The sequence below is a fragment of the Leucoraja erinacea genome, chromosome 6 (assembly GCF_028641065.1).
Source record: "Leucoraja erinacea ecotype New England chromosome 6, Leri_hhj_1, whole genome shotgun sequence".
NCBI lineage: Eukaryota > Metazoa > Chordata > Chondrichthyes > Rajiformes > Rajidae > Leucoraja > Leucoraja erinaceus.
Genome location: NC_073382.1, coordinates 51071928 through 51093800, shown reverse-complemented (window position 1 = coordinate 51093800; position 21873 = coordinate 51071928). Strand labels below are relative to the sequence as shown.

At 42.4% G+C, this 21873-nt stretch overlaps 1 protein-coding gene across 1 annotated transcript in view; it reads left to right on the top strand.

The window, feature by feature from the left end:
- Nucleotides 1–21873, top strand: part of LOC129698121 (probable ribonuclease ZC3H12C) — a 59268-nt gene that overhangs the window by 9313 nt on the left and 28082 nt on the right. The gene's annotated exons all lie outside the window — the stretch shown is intronic.

The window sequence follows — 21873 nt, the reverse complement described above, 5'->3', positions numbered from 1 at the left end:
CGCTAGCATTTGTCTGAAGAACCCTCGATGGCTTTCAAGCAAATTTACTTTGAGCTTTCTCACGTTCGTTATCCACCATTGTTATTCAACAATGGCCTCTGCTGGCAATCCATAGTTTTGCCAATTTTGCCTGCATGGAATCTGAGTGTTCGTTTCTTTGCTCGCTGTAATTCTGGTAATGCAAAGGCCCGTACGTACTGCTGGAAATGCGGCTACTATTTGCCAATTACACTCGCTGTTTGCCTGATAGATGGCTAGTATTTGACTACAGGTCATAGCAGGCTTGATTAATATAGTCGTTTGCCCCTTGGCAAAGTTACCAACATATTTACTGTTTTTGATAGTAAATTCTAGGTAATCAATTACCCTTGTAGGTGTCAATTTTGATTTAACTGGATGGATGAGGTAACCAATTCTATCAAACAGGGTTTTGGTTTGCTTTGACTGATGCTTCTGCCAATTCTTGGTGAGTCCAAAATGAAATTGTCCAAATATGCCATTGCTATGTGGTTCTGAGACCTTTGTAGACCCAGAATTGGTTTCCGTAGTTTTGTCAATAGTCTTGGAGCTGATGTCAACCCATTTGGCAGATCCATACCATCCAGTTAAACTTCAAATATCTCCTGTTCTTAGTGAATAGACACCGAATAGCATGCATCTTTGAGGTCGATGCATGCCATGTGACCATTTTATAGGAAGCTCCTATAAAACAGTAGTTAACCCGTAACAAAATTACTGTTTCTAAAAGTCTATACTGCACAAATGAGTTACACCTGGATGAAGTGACATCCTCCATCTGTCACATGTCCTGAATGGCAATCCTGCCCAAGAATACTGGGCCTGCCTCGAAGACAATTCCAGTCCGAGTTCCAAGTCTGCTTGGAACCTGTGTATGTTGTGCAGTAAAATTATCACGTTATTATCTGTTTTTAAAAAAAAAACAGTTCTGAAATTTCTTGTTATTGTCATTTTGAACAAGAACACAAGAGTAAATTACCAACATGTAACTGCTCCACAATCCCTTGTTTCAGTAAACCCAGACCCACCTATATCCATGGCTACCGGTGGTCTTGTGGTAAGCCCAAAGGCCCCTGATGCGGATTCCTTTTCTCTCCTTGATTGGGAGTAGGACTGGTAAGGAGTGTGGATTCCATGTTTCTCCCGACCTCTGCTTGGGTCTGGTCTGAAACCTCATCATACTGAGCCTGCCTTGTAGGACAATTCTGGCCATTATTTTGAGTCTGCCTGAAAGACGACTCTGATCATATTTCCGTGCCCAGCTTTCAAGCTAGCACCGGATTCAGTGAACCGCTTACCCCCTATGGAGATGTGGGGTGTGTTGTCGCTTACTGATGATTTGCTTATCGTCATGCGGATATTCTGCCAACTGCTGGCTCTTGAGGACCATATGCATGTGCTTCAGTATGTTCATACTTTAAATTCGAGATCAGTTACCTACTGATCATTCACACTCCCCTCCACTGAAAGTGAGGTTTGTAGGCAGCCCTGGAAACAGGTGCTGCCGCAGGCCCCCGAGGATACCTGTGCTAACATGGCCCTTCAGTGGACCTAAATGAGATTCAAGCTTTGGTCAGACTGAATTGGACCATGAATGCTCCTCTCCTTAGAGCAGGAGACATTTGTGCAGCCCTGAAAACAGGTGCTGCTGCCTGCGGGTTCTCCATAATACCCGGGCTGTCAAGAGCTAGATTCCATCCAGGGAAGCACCCAGTGGAACCTGGATGATTGCAGAAGCACTTATTTTCTGTTTGTTTGTATGGAAGCTTATTATTCCTTTTATGTAAGGCATTTTAGTGTTGACTTAAACAATGCAATATAAGTAAAACTTACTTACTTCCTTTCTTCTGCTTGTCCCTGGGAAGGTTTCCCCCCCCTCTTCTTTGTACTCTGATTCAGAGTGGTTTCTTCCACATGTAGTTCCCCCTCCAATGTGGAAGACATTGGGCTGCCCGATGTGCGAGGCTCCTGGCCCCGGCACTGCTGTAGGCCGTGCTGATACTGCTCCCTCCTTTGGAGCAGATCATTGTTGGAGCAACTTCTCCATAAGTTGCTCCATGTGGGAGAAGTCGTCCTCAGACGCTCTCCGTTGAGGGAGAGTATCCCTCTTCCCCGGACTCATCTGAGTCAAGGGTTCGTTTGGACTTGCGGGTGCCATTACGTCCCGCAGGACAACCATGGAGCTTCTGCTCCCGCGCAAAGCCTCCTGCCGATTCTGCTGTCGGCGCTAATGTCGGGAACAAGGCCGTCGCCCGCTATTTGGAAAGCTGCGGTCTTCAGCAGCCGACATCCCCGCGGGCCGTCTCCTCGACATCTGGGCTCTGAAAAGAAAACTTCAAGCCCGAAAGAAACGCAGGTAAGTGATTCAACTTTCCTTACCTGCTCATCCCGACGGCCTGGGGGGCTCAGTGCCTGCCAGTCCGTCGTGCGTGTTGCGTTCAGACGTAAATGACGCGCACGTAGACGAACGGCCTTCTTCACGTAGTCACTCACGTGACTCCGAAGTAAAATTGTACACTCTTCAAAATGATATACTAAATTAAGGTCTGCTTAATGAGGTAGAAATGAACAATCCTTTGACAATATTTGAAGAACGGAACGAAAGTCTTTTAGGATCCAGGCCAACATTAGCAGTTGAACTCACTAATAAATCTATTTAATTGCTCATTAACAGTTTTGTTAAGTGTAGAATCTCACGATGCGTGAATTGCTTGATTTGATTTCTTACATGGGAACAGCAATAACATCAAAATTAATGTACATTTTTGGTTAACCTAAGGATGTGAAAGCTATTGAGTAGATATAAAACCTTGAATTTCCTCCATGTTTGTAGGAAAAAAAGTTTACTTTCTGGCCCATTAACAGTTTTGTTCAAGCCCTTGCCACTTGGAAGTTCAATTCCACATAAGTTCAGTGTCCTGGGAGTTAGTAAATTGGTTCTCCACTTTCATTTAAAGGGCTCTGGATGTGATGGGGTTATCCTGCTATCAATCAGAGAGTCTTACAGTACTGAAAGAGGGAATTTGGCTCATCCATCCCATGCCAACCAAGATGCCCCAACTACATTAGTCCTACCTGCCCATGTTTGGCCCACCTATACATAACTAAAACTCTGATCATGTGCTCTTCCGGTTTGCGGGGTTTTTCTATTTGCTCAAAATCGGTACGTGATAACGCTGCGAGTTTTCGCCTCCTTACTCACCATTCTCTTGTGCTGCGACTGCAGCAAGTTTCGTTCCGATCGATGGTATATTGTAAAAGTTATAGAGGTTTAAAAATCGTAAAAACCACGCATGCACAGATTGCTGTCAGTCGCCACCACACAGATTGGTCTCCTCTCCTGTCACTCAGGAAGGAGCGTCACTGTGACTGCGACACGCCCCTTCCTGGCACCATCGCCGCACTGATTGACCGTGTCCGCTGTCAATCGGCTGGAGGTCGCCATGTTGAAGGAGTGGCGCCGCCGCCCGAGGAGCAGCAGCCGCGCAGTACCTGGTGGGGAGGATGGTGCCGCGGGCCGAGCCCGGGGACTGGGACTGGGCTTGAGCCTGGGCTGGAGGCGCAGGCCGAGCCCGGGCACTGGGCCTGGGTTGGAACCAAGGACGAGCCTGGGTCAGTGGTCATGTACGAGCCAGGAAATGAAGTTGGACTGTAGCTCAGGTAACGGCCGAGCTGAGGGCTGGAGTCGTGCCCAAGCCCGGGGTCTGGTCAAGGTGTACCAGTGCCGCGGGGGCAGCCTGCCCGCCGCAATTCTGCAGCACAGCCTCCGCTTCCTGCTCTGCGGGCAATTCTGGCTCGGCCACCTGCCACCCTCACCCGCCCCGGCACAGCAAACCCGGCTCCATCGAGGCCCAGGTCCGCGAGTGCTTCGGTCGCCTACAGCTAGTGCCGGGCCGAGTACAAGAACCAGACCGCGTTCCAGGCCCTGGTGCTGCTCTACGACCCGGGTAGGAGCTGGGGCAGGGAATGGGAGTGAGGGGAGGAGGATGAGGGAAATGAGGAGGAGGGAGATGGGTGGTAGAGGGAGATGGGGGGGGGGGGCAGCGCCGAGCCCCGCTGTCTGCCCGCTGGCGAGGGACACCGCGGGTCCCAGGATGGGCAGCGCCTCAGCGGCCCCTACCAGCGGGCGCGGACACCAGGTGGGGCCCTAACGCACGGAGAGAGGGAGCGCCGCAGCCCGGCCCACAGGGGGGGGGGGGGGGGGGGGTGGAGGAGACGGAGTGAGGGGGGGAGAGAGAGGGAGGGAGGGAGGGAGAGGGGAGAGAAGGATGAGGGAGGGAGGGGGAGAGAGGGATGAGGGAGGGAGGGAGGGGGGGAGGGGGGGAGGGAGTGGGTTAGAGGGGGGGTAGTGGAGTGCGGGGGGGTAGGGAGGGAGGTAGAAGGGGTCCGGGGTGATGGGCAAGGTGGGTTAGAGGGGGGAGCAGAGGGAGAGGGGACAGGGAGGGGTGGATTTGATGGGAGGGGATAGGCGTGAGTGATGGAATATTGCGTTGGGGAACGGGTTGCGTTGGAAGACCAGGCCTCCCGTGTGACGGGCCCAACGGGTCCCACTTAGTCTAGTATCCTTCTAAATCTTTCCTACCCATGTACTTGTTCAAATGTCTTTTAAATGTTGTTATAATACCTGCCTCAATTACTTCTCCTGGCAGTTCATACCTTGTACCTACCATTTTCTCAGGTTCCTATTAAACGTTTCTTCTTTCACCTGAAACCTTCCTCTGGTTCTTGATTCTTCTGGTTGACTACTGGTGGGATTGTGTTGAGGCTCTTGGAAATGTCAGAGAATGATGTGTTGAATGTGGAGGTGATGGGATGAAAGAGAAGGACATGGGGGAACTCTATCCCTACTCTGTCTGGAGGAAGGAGGGGTAAGATTAGAGTTGTGGGAAATGGAGGAAATATGGGTTAGAGCATCCATACAACATGTTTGCTGAAGAAGGAGGACATCCAGATGTCCTAGAATGGAAAGCTTCATCTTGAGAGCAATAGACAATAGGTGCAGGAGTAGGCCATACGGCCCCTCAAGCCAGCACCGCCATTAAATGTGATCATGGCTGATCAGCCACAATGCTTGCCTTCTCCCCATATTCCCTGACTCCGCTATCTTCAAGAGCCCTATCTAGCAGATGTAGTGGAGACAGGAAAAACTGTGAGAAAGGTATTGCATCTTTGCAAAAGACAGGTGCTGATATAGGCCATGACCAGTTTTTCAGTGCACTTCATTATGATCGATTTTGGAGCTACTGACCAAGGTCACTTTACTTTTCTTGGAATGATGGCGTTTTCCTTGAAGAAAATGAGGATAATAAACTATTGAGGTGTGGGGTTGAAGATGTTGGCAAAGCCAAGGACAGTTAATTGGTGCACAGTTTCATACAGGCCTTGAAATTGTACTGTTTGAATTTTGTTAAGTTCAATACAAATAATTTGTATGGTTTCAACCATTCTAGTACAATAAATTAGTTCATTTATTTAGGTGCTAACAATGTACAGGTACTGACATATATAATCATGCCTCAATCTTTTTGATGCAAGGTTTTATCCTTCTGATCCAGTTGTAAAAGGTAGTTCTTAATTCAATTTCCAACCATTAAAAATCCAATATTTTAAATCTGCAGATCCCACTAAAGTGAATGAAAATCAGGACAGAGCAGACTTGGTGAGAGATCTTAAAATAGAAAAAAAACAAATAAATCTAAATTTATGTAAAATGTACACAAAGAATCCGACAAAGGAAGCAATGTGGTCCTCATGGAATTTTAAACTTTTCATTTGAAATTTCTATTTTAAGGTTAATAACAATTAATTTGGAGTTGCTGAAAACATACATGCTTCCTGCTAGAGACATTTTATTAGGTATTGTGACATTTTAAGGATTGATTCAGCTTTGCAGATTGGGTGAAATCTACCAAGCAATATTAGTAATAACAGACAATTTTAGAGTAATAACAGACAATTTTGAGAGAAAAAATTAAGCAAGACACTCATTTTCACATTTCCTATCAAGGAACGAGGGATTTATTTGTGCTTGTTTTTCTCGAATTTAATTAAATTGATGAAGCTAATATCTAAATTTCAAACTTTTGTTCACCAAGTGTGGATGCTAGCAATAATTTAAGTTAATTTAAATAGTATTTGCTGGATTTCCTTTGTTACAAAATTCTTGTTGCACTGGGATCCTATAGGCAGTGCTTGAAATGGTGAAACATTTTTTTCTCAGTATAAGCATCTGCAACCTTTTCATTGACAATGGCTGTGAATGTAATGTATTTGTTTCACTAAATATGATGTTGTTTTAAAAGAGTTTCTAACCCAAAATTCATGTCAGATACAGAAAGCATTTATTTTTAATATGGCTTCATATGCTGATGTTTTAACACTGCAGCTGTTTGTGGAAATTGTGGAACTGTAACAGTAAGATAAAATCTTAACGTTTAAATTTACACTTTCAACATGTCATCTGATTATAACAGTAGCAGGGATTCGGTGAGGTCCATGGCTAGCCAGGTGTTTTGCTGACAGCCTGCTGCCTAATGACTCATGCCCTCATTCAGCAGCTGCCTGCTAGTTCTCTTTGTTGTGGGCATTGTTGCTGCACACCCCTTGTTAATACACATGATGCCCAGGGCAGACCTTGGTTGACATCAGTGTACTTGTCTTAAGAGGCCCCAAGACCTGACGTGGAATAGAAGTTGGTTTGCATCTGCCTCGGAAACTAATTGTTAGCTGGGTGAGTTCTTATTGGTTAGAAATGTGGTTTGGTAATGGGGGAAAGCATAGACATTGTTGGTCCATCTGTTCAGCTATTCATTGTTCTCTGACTGCCTGGACGTCTGCAGCTCAAAGTGTATGAGGATTTTTTTTTGTTAACTGCAACACAGAATCAAATGTCTGGCTGCTTTTCAACTAACGTAAGTGTTGGAAAAAGTTTTTAAAAACATGATGTTGTGCTTTATTTACAAGTTCATGCTAGTAAATATTGGAAGGTGGGGTCTACAGTTAAATCAGTCTTATATCTAGGTATATTGTGACTAATGTACATCACTTCCTCTTACAATTAGAATTGTAATTGTGCTTGTATCTTGTCAATTTAATACCAAACATAGTTTAAAATTGGAGAATTAGAGCTTTAAAGAATATACTTTGAATTAACTACTTTGAAAGACAAAAAAAGGGAGAAAAATTTTAATACGAATTTCCATTGTTGTCTTTGTCTATATCAATATAACTAATACAAAATCTCACGGTTACAAATCCTGTTTAAAGATCCAACCAAAAATATTTGGCGTCTTAACTTTTTTTGTTTGAACGCTGATGTGAGAAATGTTGTTTCAAAAATGAAAATGGGAAGGGGTAGTCAGTCAGCACCTGAAAAGAGAGAGTAAAGGTTTTAATTTTGAGGAATACCTTTCAAAATGTGTTTTTACATATACTAACTGACATGGCGAATAAATCCAGTTTTTATTCCCAATTTGGAATGCTTATTTGTATTTCCACAAAACAAAAGAGTGACAAGTTTGCTTTTATTTCTTGCATCAAGAAATTATATTAAATTTTGCTTGTGCATTTTGGGTTGAGAATTTATTTTCAGACTATAATATATTCTTTGTAAATATAATGTAGTTTGAAGGAGTTAAAAAACTGCTATTGTATCTGCACGTTCAGCAATTAATGCAAAGTCTTCATTGAGCAGACCACCAGTTGCTTGCCTTAGTGACATCTGGTAGTCCTTTTGCATTAACCAGTTTAGTTTATACGTCTTTTTTCTGGTGCCAACTTACCAGATCTTAGTGTTAAGTAACCAATAATAGACTCAAAAGCTTAATTTAATAATATGGCTGTGGTTATGAATTGTGTTTGGTATGCAACACTGCAAAGAATGGCATTGATTTTCAAAAAGAATATAAAACAAAATGTATTTAACTAAGGTTGAATTGAACAGCTTTATTAATTCATATAACGTATATATTATTTGTTATAATATCTGCATTGTCGCTTGTATTTGATTACTAGGTTTAGTTATTTTGATATATTGTAAAATTAAACTTAGTTCCATGTAAAAAAAAACGAGTTACAATTTCAACTTCCAATTTTATCACATCACAACTGTGGTACCATAGATGATCTGACCAAAGAGCAAAACTGTGGTCAATGGTATATAATTTCGATTTAATCATTCCAAAACCCTAAGTCCAAGTTTTAACTTCATATCTTTCTAAACAATTCTAAACAACTTTAAACGCACCCAATTCTAAACACAGTCAAAGGCACCCACAGGAAGGTATTGAAAAGCATCAATTTTGAGTATTACTTTTAAAATGTGGCACGTGCATGAGTGCACCGTAAATAGATTATTGGAAAATATTTCACGCACAGTTAACATCTAATAACATTCAAGGTATCCAATGATTAATTATTTTTATGTTGCATTAATCTGGAATGATCACTCAGTAAAATGAATTAATTTGAATTGGGATCAGTAAATCCCTATTTCCCCAAGTGTGTGTGTGATGCAAATTGAGTTAATGTTGCAGCATTACACCATTTATTGTCTAACAAGCAAAATATGCCAGCAAATTTGGATCTTTTATCTTTATAAGGCATCTGTAGTGACAATTTTCACACAAGGGTGGTTCATATGATTTGCACAAGATGGACACAATTTTCACTAAGCCTGAGACTTATTACTGGAGTTTAAACTATTTGTGTGTATATCTGAATTGATTACCAAGAGGAGTGTTTTACCTTCGATGCAATGGAGGTAAAGGAACAATTTCATAAACTGCTGATGCATTACATCTCTCAGAATTGTGACCCGCTCTACAAGTTTGAAAGGGTCATAATCCTGGGAGATGTTTTTTATTAGTAGCGCATACTAATGTAATGTTTAAAATGTAGTGGTAATTTAAATGTGGTAATTATATTTGGGGGGTGAGATACAAAATTCTTCTTTACTTTCCTCATGCTGCGATCCTGTTTTGAGATGTAATGTACCTTGGTGGGTACAGCATTTTTTTTAAAGTGTTTATTAAATGACTTTCCAGTCTTGAGTTGCTACATTGTATATAACATTACCATTAAGGCGATGAATATTGCTCATTAAATAACTTCCCCATTTGTGGTAGAACATAGTCTATAAGACAATGATGTCGGTGTTCCATGATTTGTTTGGCAGTTTTATTGTTCTAAGAGGGCAAGCCAGACATACTTGAGTCCCTGCACTTTTTGGCCTTTGTTCATTCAAAATTGTTCATTCAGTATTGGTGCATTTGTGATGGCATGTTGAAGGATTGCATCCTAGCAACATGGAGCAGTTGCTCAGCATCACATTTTTGCAATAGATTCATCCTTTAACAACAATTCCCTACTGTACATAGAGAATATGGTTTTCTTTCTGTTGAATGATTTATTTCGGTTAAATATGCCTGATTTTATGGAAATATTCTCAAATAAATTAGAGAACCTAATGCACACATTTTAAATGTCCCCTGCATTGTATGGTGTATACAACCTGTTCTCATTCATTTATTCTCAACATTTAATTTTGGTTGGCCTGAAGGTATAGGAAACAAAACCCTATCTCATGCTGTGAATTGATGGTCAGTTGTGTTTTTATTCACATCTTTAAGAAAGTTGTGTGACAATTGAGTTTTTCCAAAGTCCTTCACACTTTGTTCTGATGAAATGTCATTGACCTAAAACAGTGACTCTCTTATCTTCAGAAATGCTGCCTGAATTGCTGAGTTTTTCCGCTTTATTTCAATAATATTTGGAAAGGGTTTTGTTAGCTCATTGTACCTGACTGATTCATTCTGAGTATTAGCTTATAAGTGCCTTGTGAGGTCTGGTTTCAGTCTTTTGCCTTTGTGTTTAATTTGGGTTTAACATTTTTGACAATCTATATTGCTAAAAGTCTGATCTTGACCGCTTTTGGCCGACTGTGGTGCGATTTCCGAGAGAACGCTGCCATCTAAGGCCGTCATTTTTGGCCACCTCGCTCAGAGCCCACGTCTGCCTTCCTGAACCAGAGGATTTTTCCCATCGATGCAAAATCAGAGAAATCACCATTCTCTCTGCTGCCCCTGCTGGAGGGAGGGGGAGGGACTATAAAACCAGGAAGTGGTGTGCCTCACTCAGTCTCTACAAGATGGAGGAAGGCAAAGGGTCACGTCTCTCTGAGCTCTGAATAACACTGAACACATGTCTACTCAACTGTGAGTCCCCTTAACGTGGTTTGAAAATGAAAATATGGTTGGTTTGAAGTAAAAAGGCACTGCCTGCAAATGGTTGTTTGGGGGGGTTTTGGTTGAAGTAAAAAGGCACTCCTGCAAATGGTGGTTTGGGTGCTTTGGCTTGAAGTTAAAAGGCACTCCTGCAAATGGTGGTTTGGGTGCTTTGGCTTGAAGTTAAAAGGCACTCCTGCAAATTTGGTGATTTGGGTGCTTTGGCTTGAAGTTAAAAGGCACTCCTGCAAATGGTGGTTTGGGTGCTTTGGCTTGAAGTTAAAAGGCGCTCCTGCAAATGGTGGTTTGGGTGCTTTGGCTTGAAGTTAAAAGGCACCTGCAAATGGTGGTTTGGGTGTTTTGGCTTGAAGTTAAAAGGCACTACTGCAAATGGTGGTTTAGGTGCTTTGGGTAACTTCCTGTTTGCACTGTATATTGAGTTTAGATAAAACGCTACCACTTATGGCGGTGATTTTTGGCCAGCTTACTCAGTCCACCTCCGCTTAGCAGGTGCAGAGGATTCTTCCCATCAATGAAAAATAAAAGTGTTATTAGTGTTTAACGAATGTTGAAAATCTCTCTCCTATCAATCACGCCGTGAAGGCCACACCTTTTCCGATGGGAGGGGGAGGGGTTATAAAACCCAGAAGTGTGGGTGTGGCAGTCTCTGCATGATGGGGGGAGGGAGAAGTCACGACTCTGTCTGAGCTGTGAATCAACTGAACACACTGAATGTCTACTGAACTATGAGTTTTGAGTTTGTGTGGTTTTATGGTAGTCGCCCTGCTTGAAATGGTATGAAACTGCATTTGAATGTGGTGGCCTTGCACCATGCATGAAATGATATGAAACTGCATTTGAATGTGGTGGCGTTGCACCCTGCATGAAATGGTATGAAGCTGCATTTGAATTTGGTGGCCTTGCACCCTGCTTAAAATGGTATGAAACTGCACTTGAATTTGGTGGCCTTGCACCCTGCTGAAAGTGGTATGAAACTGCACTTGAATTTGGTGGCCTTGGATCCAGCTTGAAGTTGTATGAAAATATACTTGAATTTGGTGGCCTTGCACCCTGCCTGAAGTGGTTGGAAACTGCACTTGAATTTGGTGGCCTTGCACCCTGCTTGAAGTGGTTGGAAACTGCACTTGAATTTGGTGGCCTTGCACCCTGCTTGAAATGAAATTTGGTGGCCTTGCACCCTGCTTGAAATGAAATTTCAAGGAATAGCCATGAGTCAACTGCCAGCCCACCAGCCGTGAGTGAGCTGCCAGCACATCAGGCTTGAGGGACTGAGCTGCCACCCCAAGAACCTATACCTGCGCTCCAGAAAGCCCCCCCCACCCCCACTGGCCACCAATATTGGAATTGGTGGAGAGGTGGAATATTGCGTCGGGGGCCAGCCCTCCTGTTTGAACATGGTCTAGTAATCTTATATGTTTCAATATAGATCCTCTCTCATCCTACTTAGTCTAGCAATACATAGAATGTCTGCAATAATGCCTGTAGAACCATAATTTCTGCTCTTGACTTTAAATTACTTAAATAACTGCATTACAGTTAATGTCAAAGTAGTTGCTTTACATAGAAGTTAAAGCACATGTCTTAGGAGAAAAGATATAACGTGCTGGAGTAATTCAGGCAGCATCTCTGGAGAACATGGATAGATGACTTTTCGGGTCGGGATCTTTCTTCCTTGTGTCTCTGGTCCTAAGAAGGCTGAGTCAAAGGGCATTCGGGAAATAATTTTTAGTAATTTGCCTTAAATTAAATGGTATCCCGTTTCAGTGCCTACATTCTGGGGACACATTCGTTTTTTTAAGTGTGCAGCTAGCCACAAACTTGACAATTAGTAACATAGAAATAAAAATAGGGGCAAGAGTACCCCATCAAACCCTTCCCATCTGCTCTACCATCCAATATGATTATAGCCTATTCCCCCCCTGTCCATAACGTATTTCTGTTCTTTCCCCATACCTCGTGATCCCTTTCCATTTATAAATCAGTCTATCCTCTTGCTATCCGAGGTTCTGGGCGGTCCCTCGGGAAACGCCGCTCCAGGCCCGCTGGTAGGCCGCGAGGACGGGTCGACGGTGCAGCCCGGAGAAAAGCTACCTCTCCGACCAGGTAGAGACCCTGAAAAGTAGTTTCCCCCCTCCCCCCCCTACCCCCACCCCCCACACAAAAAAGGCTCAAACTAAAACAGACACTCAACTAACTAAAAATTTAAAATACATTTAAAAAAAAGATGAAAAACAGACAGCTGCTGGCTGGGCAGCCATACCACACAGGACGGCGCCCCCTAGATGATGATATTTCAAATACGTAGTACAATGCATCTTTAGAATTCTGGATATTTTTTAAAGGAGCTTATTTAATTTTTGAGCTCTTGTAAAAGATATCCTCCGTTGAATGTGCAGCAAGTTCTGTTGCATTTGAAACAACTGAACAACTTATTGTTAAAAGTGTGAACCATAGTGAAAGTTTGCCCGGCAGTAAACAGGAAAAGCACAACTCATTTGTGGTTTGCTAGAATTGCTGTAAATGGGTTAGTGAATTTAAGATTTTATACAACATTTTATAAGCTGACTTCCGTATTTTCAACATTATATATAGCAGAGGTTAGAAACAACGAACTACAGATGCTGGTTTACACGAATAGACCCAAAGTGCTGGAGTAATTCAGAGGGTCAGGCAGCATCCCTGAAGAATATGGATAGGTGATGTTTTGGGTCGGGATCCCACTTCGGGCAGATTGTAAGGGGGGGGAGGGGAGGAAAGCTGAGAGAGAGAAGAGGCAGGACAAAGCGTGGCAGGTAATAGGTGGCACAGTAGCGCAGCGGTAAAGTTGATGACTTACAATGTCAGAGACCCGAATTCGATCCTGACCACAGCTACTGCCTGTAAGGAGTTTGTACCTATTGGTTTCTTCTGGGTGCCCCAGTTTCCTCTCATGTTTCAAAGACGCACATTGTCCCTAGTGTGTAGGATAGTGCTAGTTTACGGAATGAACACTAGTCGGCGTGGACTCAGTGGGCCAAAGGACCTGTTTCCACCCTGTATCTCTAAAAGTATTTAAAAAAAGGTGGACACAGGCGAGGGATTTTTTTGATAGGCAGATGGTTGGAACAAAGGCCAAAGATTAAAGCAGGAGGTATGACAGACTGATCGAAGAGCTGCAAATTGTGAATCCACGTGAAGAAATGTGGAAGGAGGGGGAGGACAGAAATGGGTGCAAGTCTAGGTGGGGCACGGGGGGGGGGGGGAGGGGGAGAAAAAGACAGGGTGGGGGGTGTTAGAAGTTACTTAAAACTGGAGAATTCAATGTTCATACCAAAGATAGACACAAAAGGCTGGAGTAACTCAGGGGTCAGAGCTTCTCTCGAGGCAAATTGTGGCGTTTCACCACTTCTGAGTCTGAAGAAGGAAATGAAGGAAGGATGATGGGAGCACAGAAATGGCTGTGCAAGTCCTCCTAGGTGGGTTACTCCGGGGGGGGGTATCTATCTTTGGGAGAGAGAAAAAGGCAGGGTGGGGGTTGTTAGAAGTTACTTAAAACTGGAGAATTCAATGTTCATACCAAAGATAGACACAAAGTGCTGGAGTAACTCAGCGGGTCAGACAGCTTCTCTCGAGGAAAAGGGTAGTGGCGTTTCACGTTAGGTCCCTTCTGAGTCTGAAGAAAGGTCCCGACCCGAAACATTACCTATATTCTTCCTCCAGAGATGCTGCGTTACTCCAGCACTTTGTATCTATCTTTGGTATAATCCAGCATCTGCAGTTCTTTGTTTCTACTCAATGTGCATGCTGTTGTGTTGTAAACTACCCAAGCAGATACTGCCTGATTCAGAGGGTACAAGTTATATGGTGAGGTAGGAGCTCCAGAGAAAACAATCCAAATTATATAACATTTTGAGAGGCATGAGTAGGGTAGGCAGTTAGAACTTTATTCCCCACAGTAGAATTATCAAATGTTAGAGGGTATCGTTCTAATGTCAGAGTGAAAAAGTAGGGGCAGTGGCATCGAAAAGGATTTTAGATACACACGTGAATAGGCGGAGAGTGGAGGGATTTGGAAGACGTATAAGCAGTAGGGATTAGTTTAAATAGCCAGGTAGACACAAAATGCTGGAGTAACTCGGCGGGACAGGTAACACCTCTAGAGAGAAGGAATGGGTGACGTTTTGGGTCGAGACCCTTCTTCAGACTGATGTCTGGGGGCTCTACATAAACATCCACCACAGTGACTACTCCACATTCCTCACTGATAGAAGACGAAAAAAAAGTTCAATCTCTTCCCTTCTTTGTTCTCCCGCAGTCGGGGGACTAGAGCCTTCCGTTGACGGGACAATATTGGCTCCCGTAGCGGGCGGTCAGGCGTTCGCATTGGGGAGATCAAGCTTCTGCATCGGGGGGGGGGATCTCAGCATAACATCATGTCTTACAAACTGGATTGAGTTTAATGAGTAGGTGACAAAGGTGATTGATGATAACAAGGGATACTAGAGTAGCCTTTGTGTATTTAAGTAAGGCATTTAAGTAAGTCCCACATGGTAGGCTGATCCTGAGATTAAGATGCATGGGATCCATGGTAATTTGGTAGTTTGGATTCAGGATTAGCTTACCATAGAAGATAGAGAGTAGTGGTGGATACGTATTATTCTGGTGTCCTGCATGGATCGGTGCTGGAACCCCTGTTGCATGTGTTATGTATAAATGACTTGGAAGAAAATGTAGAAGGGTTAGTTAGTACGTTTGCCGACAGAGACAAAAATTGGTGGATTTGTGGACAGTTAAGATGACTGGGAAAGGGTACAGCAGGATATTGATAAGTTACAGATATGAGTAGAGAAATGGCAGATGGAGTTTTATCGGGGCAAACGTAAGATGTTGCACTTTGGGACGTTAAATGTAAGGGGAAATTAATGACGGGATCCTTAGCAGTGTTGATTTACAGAGGGATGTTGGGGTCCAAGTCCATAGCTCCCTAAAGGCAGCCACACAATTAGATAAAATGATAAAGAAGCCTTGTCGTACGCTTGCCTTCATCAATCAGGGCATGTAGTTTAAGCGTCAGGAAGTCATGTTTCAGTTTTATAAAAGTTTGGTTAGGAATATTGTGTGCAGTTCTGGTTACCTCTTTACAGCAGGGATGTGGAGTCTTTAGGGAGGGCGTAGAAGAGTTTTGCCAGGGTGCAGCTTGGATTAGAGGGTAAAACTAAAGGAGAGGTTGAAAAAACAATGTTTTCTCTGGGATGCCAGAGATTGAAGCGTATAAAATAATGAAAGGCACAGATAGAGTACTGGAGGGTATAAGGTCAGAGGGAGGATGTTAAAAGAGATATGTGGGTCAAATTTCTTTACAAAGAGAATGGTGGGTGTCAGGAATGTGTTGTCAGGGGTGGTGGTAGAAGCAGAGATGTTGATATAAATGCATGAATATGGAAGTAATGCATGGATATATGGAGCACATGCGGGCAGAAGGGATTAATTTAAGCACATATATTGCAGGCCAAAAGTCCTGTTCATATGATGCACTGTCCCATTCTATGCTCTCTAAACCATTCCATCCACCATATTGACCATTTTCCCTCTACTTTGAGTCCAATGTGGCAGTGTGTACCATCTACAAAATGCATTTTAGCAACTTGCCTTGGCCGTTTCATAGAAACATAGAAAATAGGTGCAGGAGTAGGCCATTCGGCCCTTCGAGCCTGCACTGCCATTCAATATGATCATGGCTGATCATCCAACTCAGTATCCTGTACCTGCCTTCTCTCCATACCCCCTGATACCTTTAGCCACAAGGGCCACATCTAACTCCCTCTTAAATATAGCCAATGAACTGGCCTCAACTACCTTCTGTGGCAGAGAATTCCACAGATTCACACCACTCTCTGTGTGAAAAATGTTTTTCTCATCTCGGTCCTAAAAGATTTCCCCCTTATCCTTAAATTGTGACCCCTTGTTCTGGACTTCCCCAACATTGGGAACAATCTTCCTGCATCTAGCCTGTCCAACCCCTTAAGAATTTTGGAAGTTTCTATAAGATCCCCCCTCAATCTTCTAAATTCTAGCGAGTACAAGCCGAGTCTATCCAGTTTTTCTTCATATGAAAGTCCTGACATCACAGGAATCAGTCTGGTGAACCTTCTCTGTACTCCCTCAATGGCAAAAATGTCTTTCCTCAGATTAGGAGACCAAAACTATACGCAATACTCCAGGTGTGGTCTCACCAAGACCATGTACTCCCTGCTCCTGTACAACATTATCATCACCGAAAACCGTGGCCTTTGGGAATTTCACCAACTTTGGGGTATTTTCAAGATACGTACAACTCAATTTGCAATCATTGCCTTTTATTTCCTCACTGGATAAAATTCTTGAATTCCTTAAACAAAGAGAGTACTTTTGGCAGAAGGGCTGCAGCTTTTCAAGAACGTGTAATACAGAGACGGCCAATGCAGCGGGCAATGTTGTCCAAGGAGCGCTGACCTTCCTTCCTCCCCACCTACTCTGCCCCTTCCCCCGCCCTCCCTCTTTCTCTCTCTCTCTTGTACATCCCCCCTCCACCCCTCTTATACTGGGACCCCTCCTCTCCATCCCGCACTGATCCCCATTTCCTCCTCTATTCAGTCCTTACTGACATCCCCTGTGCTTCCCCTCCCCCCAATCTATTCATCACCTTACCCACCTCTCATTGATTCTCCTCTCCCCCCCCCCCCCCCCCCCCATCCTACACTGGTCCCCCCCAATTCATCCTGTACTGACCCCCCTTCCCATCCATCCTGCACTTCTCCCCCCCATTCATAGTGCACTGATCCTCCCATTCACCCCGTACTGACCCACCCTCCATTTACCCTGCACCGATCCTCCCATCCATCCTGTAGTGATCTCCCCATTCATCTTTTACGGATTCTCCCATTCATCCTGTACTGATCCCCTCATGCATCCTGTACTGATCCCGTACTAATCCCCCATTCATCCTATACTGATCCCCTATTCATCGTGTACTGAATCTCCATTCTTCCTGTACTGATCCCCCATTCGTCCTGTACTGACATCCCATTCATCCTGCACTCAGCCCCCCATTCATCCTGCACTGACCCCCAATCCATTCATTATCCTGATCCCCCCCCCCCCATTCATCGTGTGCTGATCCCCCCCCCCCCATCCATCCTGTACTGATCCCCCCCATTAAAGAAGAATGGGGGGAACAGTCTAAAGAAGGATCTCGACACGAAACGTTGCCTATTTCCTTCGCTCCATAGATGCTGCCTCAGCCGCTGAACTTCTCCAGCATTTTTTGTCTACCCCCATTCATCCTGTACTGATCCTCCCCATTCATCCCCCCCCCCCCCCCCACATCCATCCCTGTACTGATCCCCCCATTCAACACCACTGACATCCATCCCCATGCTCTCCCTCTCACAATTTTACATACTCCAACCAACACATACTAATTCACCTGTCTCAATCTATCCATTCCACAACGATTGCCTTCTCAACACCCCCCCCCCCCCCCCCCCCCCCCCCGCGTCATCTATCTACCCCACACTGATTCACACACCCCCTGACCCTATTGTGCTGGTAATGTCTTCAGAGCGAACATTGACTATGTTTGATATCGGAATGCAATCAAATGTGTCTAAATTCCCAATGTTATTATTTATTTTGACACCTTTAAACATATTACCAAAAGAACATTTACTGCAGTTATGTCCTTTGGCCATCTCTTGTCAGTTAGTGTAATGTTTAACCTGTCAGATGGGTATAGTCGGTTTTAACAGTTATTATCATAAAATGCCTTTAGAAATTTCCTTGCAACCTGTATATTTTGTTATGGATAAATTATGTGGGAAGCCAGAGTGTTTCTGTGCCAATAGCAATAACGACCCATGCTATGGCCGTGTCATGGTAATTTTCGGTCCTTCACAGAAAACATGCTTGCATCAATCTGTAGTGTGCATGGTTAAGCATATATGTTACCATGGTCCAGAATTTATTGACACAGGTTGATCATATGCTGAATAATACAACCACATTTTTGTTTGGAAGTGGAAAGTACTAATAGAAATTGCAATAATTGCAATGTGTAAAAAGAGTTGAGATATTGTGTAATAATTTTGCTGCATGTCATTGTGGTATATATCATGTCTTGATTGGTGAATATGTTTAGTTTGTGAGTTACTTGAAGCAGAAATAATATGTGAATGTAGACAAAAGTACTGGAGAAATTCAGCGGATGCGGCAGCATCTATGGAGCGAAGGAAATAGGCAACGTTTCGGGCCAAAACCCTTCTTCAGACTGATGGGTTTTGGCCTGAAACGTCTTAAACTGTCATTTGGCAACCTAAAAAGCTGTCAAGGTTGCCCGGCTGGCAACAGGGAAATAAAGTTGTGAGAGCCCTGGTATAGTTTACTTATGTGTAAATATAGTTTCCACAATCTTTCATGGTTTAAAATATGTTCCTCATACATTTCTAGCATAAAATTTGTCAGTCACCGAGAGAGATAATGAGCTTAACACGATTGTTTATAATGCATGAAGATACTACTGAACGCATTTTAAACATTTAAAAATATTGTTTAATTAATATTGAAGGAAATAATCAAGGAAATAATTTATACCACAAGTGTTTTAAAATGTCAGTTAATTGGAGATGTTTTAATTATAATTATGAGTTAAATGCAGTTTTAATCCTGGTGTTAAATATTAGGATATCAATACTTGGCTGTGAAAGGTTTGCAGGGGGAATAAAAATGAAGATCTGAAGGTCGGTTATCGAGTTTTATCCCAAGGCAAAAGCTAGAGGACAGATAGTGAATCAAATAAAACCTATGCTTTCAAAGACCCAGGCTAAATTACACTCTACATTACACCTTTGCCATATCTTGCTCAGAACCATATATCCCTTTTCATTTCGATCCCATCTTTCTCTGGTACCCCTGTGAACTTGAAGTTGTTTATTTTGTTGAAAATCCTGATGCAGTTACTTTACCTGTTAAGAGCACTTGAATAATTTGGTAATAATTAACAAATTAATTTGCAATTACATACATAAAATCCTATTGACAGACCCATTTAAAAAATGTTAGTTGGTAATTTTATAATTAGATTACTCATTCTGATTTTCAGGTATTTAAAGAAAAATCTCAATTTAACGCATGGAAACATAAAAAGAAAATCATATTCTACTACTTTGTTTAATTCTGCTGGTATATGAAAGATTTTATATCGGCGATCATGCAAGTCGATTTGTGGTCTATTTAACCATGACTTTGGTAAATCCACACAATTTTCTGCTGAAATTGCTGATTGCACTCACAGTGGCGACTCAACACAAAATTTTGGATTTGCCCCTTGTCTTATCTTCAACATCTTGTTTTTGAAGCAATTTTATAAAGCATGTTAGGATATTTTTATGTGGTAGATACTAAGTGAATGTATGTTATTTGATTAGTAAGCCAAATCAAACTTGTTTATCTCGTAGTCACTGCCATTTTTTATGGCTAGTTCAAGTGAGCACCACCTGCTGTTGAACTGTGAAAAAGCGGATTTATTGTCTACACGAATATAATTTTGATCTGTTTTATAAACTGGTTCAAACATGAAATCTGGTGACATTTCTGCCAGGAATGTCACTCTTATGAAATATCTAGTTTGATAAAATGAAGTGTAATTTGTCAACACAATCTAAAGTGTTTCAAATAATCAAGTGAGCACAGACATCTGAAATACCAACATATGGGAATTACTGTTGAAGTGGAAGGAACTACTGGCCTAGATTTTATGGTCTAGGGTGAACTTGAAAATGTTTCTCCTAACCAATCGTGACAGTAATAATGTCATAGTGATGACCTCTTATCATGCTCCAGATGAAGTAACCTTTTCTGTTCCTTAATATACAAAAGGGGTGTGTTTCTGCGAAACATTTTGTTAAGGAGAATTTATCCATTGAAAGGATAGAGTAAAATAGCATTTTGGTATTTTTGATGTGTTCCATGCACAAGCATACATTGTAACAGACTGCCATTATGGCAAAAAATAGCTTTGCAAATTGAAAATAGCACCTTAAGGAGAATGGTATTGCAGTGCAAGTTCATAAATCAAGGGAATAACTTTACTCTTGCCAAAACTTTATATAATTTTGAAAACATTAAATTTCCACTGGAACAGTGGTTAGTTTTTTTAGCATTTGCATGTAAGCTTAAACATAATCAAAGCTTTCAATCCTGGTTTCATTCTGATGAATGTTGTATTCCTTTATTTTATAACAACTCTATGACAGAGGACATAAAAGTCTACAGAACATTGTTCGATATAAACACTGTTCTGTACAGATTTATTGTTCGATGTCTCTTAAGTACTCGTCCTTGCATGCAATGCAGGCAGAAAAATCACACAGTAAACAGCTGCAGGACTGATTTGCATGGGTTCCCTTGCTCAGTGCCATTTTGTTGTATATTCTTATGCAAGGTTGATTTTCTAGGCTTGTATATTCAAACATGTCAATGAACTGCTGAAAACACGAAATATATTATTTAAGATATATTCAGGTCAGGTCGGGGGGAGTTCCCCCCGCCACGGGTACCATGTGATCCCGTGCTATCTGCTCCATGGTCGGATAGTCGGCGACTAAACCGTCTCCCCCACCTGGTTTGCTAGGTGAGGAGGGGGCTGTGAACCACCAGCAGGACCAAAAACAAGACCTGTCAAAGGGAGGATGAGCTTCTATCGGGCCGACGGCCATCCACACTTCAATAGAAGTTGCGGTCACCGTCGTACATAGCATTGTAAGGAATGATAATAAAGCACACTCACCTAAATCTTATATTTCCAGCAGCGGAAGTACCCAGGAACTGGAGGATAGAGATGTGTGTTGCGTCCATCACCGTTCCCGTCGGAAACCAGCACCACTGCGTCGCTAATGTTTTCAACGATGAAGAATTAATTAATTAATCTAAATGAATCGTTTTTTAATAAATGGTTCTTGTGGTTGTAATGGATTAGCAAGTCAAGTCAAGTCACTTTTATTTCTATAGCACATTTAAAAAACAACTCGTGTTGACCAAAGTGCTTTACATTGGTGGAGGTACTAACGTTATACAACAGTGGTTCATAGATTAAGTACATACATAAATACATACATATAGAATACATACATATATTAGGTGAGTGTGCTTTATCATCATTCCTTACAATCTCAGCTAACCATGTACTGTGGCTTGTTCTAATTATAGGAACTAACTGTAATTTATGGCAAACTGATAATATTTATTTCTGAAAAAATCTCCCTACTTCAAATGTTTTCCTTTGTATGCTGCTATAATTCTTTGCATTTGGTTAACTGACTAGGGCGCGACCTGAAAATAGTGTTGTGCCAAGGGAAAATCAAGGAAATTGAATCTATCCTCAATTTTTGTAGTTTATTCTTTGCATTTATCAAAAATCCTCCTGTAATTCGCTTCATCACACTGGTATTGAAAATCTCATGGCTGATGCAAACCAGATACAAGGGAAGCATCTAATTTTCTACTCTAGCTGGAATATATCCACACTACCAATGAATTACTTATGAGTTACCAAGAATTTCAATTCCTTTAATTTCTGCATCAGAGTTTGAAATATAAT